This window comes from Meleagris gallopavo, chromosome 1, assembly GCF_000146605.3.
Source record: "Meleagris gallopavo isolate NT-WF06-2002-E0010 breed Aviagen turkey brand Nicholas breeding stock chromosome 1, Turkey_5.1, whole genome shotgun sequence".
In the NCBI taxonomy this organism is placed as follows: Eukaryota; Metazoa; Chordata; class Aves; order Galliformes; family Phasianidae; genus Meleagris; species Meleagris gallopavo.
This window is the reverse complement of record NC_015011.2, coordinates 190,569,436-190,572,174: the sequence shown is the minus strand read 5'-3', so window position 1 is coordinate 190,572,174 and position 2,739 is coordinate 190,569,436. Positions and strand designations below refer to the sequence as shown.

General features: G+C 55.6%; 1 long non-coding RNA gene across 1 annotated transcript; it reads right to left on the bottom strand.

The window, feature by feature from the left end:
• Positions 1-1,498: 1,498 nt before the first annotated feature.
• LOC104909452 lies at positions 1,499-2,417 on the bottom strand. The gene is made up of 3 exons (XR_792326.3): positions 2,301-2,417; positions 1,881-1,969; positions 1,499-1,578 (listed from the first exon to the last, which is right to left on the bottom strand). It is a non-coding gene; the product is annotated as an uncharacterized LOC104909452 (long non-coding RNA).
• Between the last annotated feature and the right edge of the window lie 322 nt (positions 2,418-2,739).

Here is a 2,739-nt window from a genome sequence, read left to right as displayed (position 1 = left end):
GAAGGAGACTCCACAACCTCCCTGGGCAGCCTGTTCCAGTGCTCCGTCACCTCACCGTGAAGAAGTTCTTACGCACAGTCGTGCGAAACTTCCTGTGCTGCAGCTGATGTCCGTTTCCCCTCGTCCTGTCTCCACGTACCACTGAAAAGAGACTGGCCTCACCGCTATGGCCGCCACACCTCAGATATTTATAAACCTGGATCAGGTCCCCTCTCAGTCGTCTTTTCTCAAGGCTAAACAGACCCAGTTCACTCAGCCTTTCTTCATAGGGGAGATGCTGCAGGCCCTTCACCATCTTTGTGGCCCTCCGCTGGACTCTTTCCAAGAGATCCCTGTCTTTTTTGTACTGGGGAGCCCAGAACTGGACACAGTACTCCAGATGAGGCCTTACCAGGGCAGAGCAGAGGGGGAGGATCACCTCCCTCAACCTGCTGGACACGCTCTTCTTAATGCACCCCAGAATGCCATCGGCCTTCTTGGCCACGAGGGCACACTGCTGGCTCATGGCCAACCTGTCGTCCACCAGGACGCCCAGGTCCCTCTCTGCAGAGCTCCTCTCCAGCAGCTCATCATCCAGCCTGTATTGGTGCATGCAATTATTCCTCCCTAGGTGTAAGACCCTACACTTGCTTGTGTTGAACCTCATCTGGTTTCTTACTGCCCACACGAGCATCAATGATACCAAGGGCAACTTGGGCCCTAGCTAATAGGATTTCAGAGCTCCGGGATGGTGGATAAGGGTCTGCAGGTCCAGGTTGCTTCCTCCTCAACCCTGCAAGCTAACGTAAAAGAGGAGAGGAGAAGGCAGGTTTTACAAGTAAGGAACGGGCTGTTTCCATGGCTTCTATACCCACAGGACCCCATTCGAGGGCTGACAACTGAGAGATGGCTTTCATCTCACCAAACAGGAAGAGCAGGAAGAAAACGGGAAGGAGCAGAGCTGTGAGCGCAGTCACGGGGCTCAGCTCTCACTGCCATTGCAGAGGTGTGGTGGAACCACTCACGTGATCGAAACACTGCCACCAACAGCCACGTGATGCTTAAGGAAGTCAGAAAGGAAGGTGAGGCGGCCGAGCCGCCGTTTCTGTGAGAGGACACCTGGAACAAACAGAGCTCAGCCTCGGGGTGGACAACACGTGGGTCGAGAGCCGGTGTGAAAGAATTAACGGAGGGGGTGTTTGCTACAGGCTGCCTGATCAGGAAGTTGATAAGATCTTTTACAGACAGTGGGAAGCAGGCTTGTGGTCACAGGGGGACTACAGCCACCCTGACATCTGCTGGAGGAACAGCACAGCGAGGCACAGACAAGCCAGGAAGCTCCTGGCAAGCACTGATGGAAACCTCCTGACTCAGGTGGTGGAGGAGCCAGAGGGGAGAGGTGCGTGGCTGAACCTTGTACTGACAAACAAGGAGAGGTGGAGGCTGGGAGCAGCCCTGGAGGCAGAGACCACGGGACTGTGAAGCTCTGTATCCTGCCAGGGGGAAAGCAGGGCAGTGAGGTCACAACCCTGGACTCGAGGAGTGTTAAACTGAGCCTCTTCCAGGACCTTCTTGGAAAGAACTGAATGGGAACAGATCCTGAAAGGAAAAGTGAGCCAAGAGAGCTGGTTAAATAGTCAAAGATCACTGCCTGCAGCCTCAAGGGTGATGCACGATGCACCGCGACAGCTCTGAGCACAGCAGCAGCACCCCAACACAGTGCACCCCAACACACTGCTGCACTCTGAACATTAAGATGTGGTTCTGGGAAGGCCAGTGCTCTCTGCCCAGACTCACAGAGCTCTCAGCTCCCACCAGCTGTGTTGGGAAGCAGCTGAGTACAAAGAGGACGAGCCCCTCCTCCACCCCCCAGTGCCCCAAAAGGATTTTGTTGGCCATACCTGGTGCCTGGCACGTGTTTCAGGTTGTAAACAGGGCGTTTTGAGAACCCTCCACATTCCACCTTGAAATCTCTCTGGGGACACAGACCCTGGAAATCAAAGGCAAAGCCGTTTCTTCCCATTTAATGGCACAGAATGCAGCGTGGTCAGTTAATACACAGAAAGAAACCTGTCCACTGAACGCTGATTTCAACCGTAGGATTGAAAGATCCTGATATACTTCAGGGAAAAAGCTACAGATAAGACTCCTGCCAAAAGCTCTGCCGTGGTTTGTTGCTGCCTGTACCAACCTGGCAAAACACCACTTCTTACTTCAGCTCAGACATCACCCACTCGAGGGATAACCCTCAGCACTGTGGCTCCTCAGTGGAACCACATCTCAGCGAGCCCCTTCTGCATCTGCCTGGCTGCAGCACCCACCTGATTCTCCTTTGCTTGCAGTGTTGGTGGTGGCAGCAGCTGCAGGATCTCATTCCTTCCAGAGCACCCATACCCGGCCACGCAGACATCTTGGGGTGACCCAGAGACGCGGTGAGAGATTCCCCCCCTTCCTAAAAGGCGCCCCTGAGCTACAGTACTGCCCACCTTGAACCCTGGCCCACCCAGAGCCCCAGCCCAGGCCGAAACTCAACGTGTCCCCAGAGCTATGGCCACCCTCCCCTTCCACCCACTGGCCCTAGCCCATTCCCATGGTGCCTTTCCTCCCCCGTAAGTCCCAACCCAGCCCCACGGCACCACTCCTCCACATTGAGCCCTAACCCAGCCCCATAGCATATCTCCATCCCACTGAGCCCCAGCCCAGCCCCATGGTGTCTTTCCTCCCCCATGGGCCCAGCCCAGCCCCATGGTGCCTTTCCTC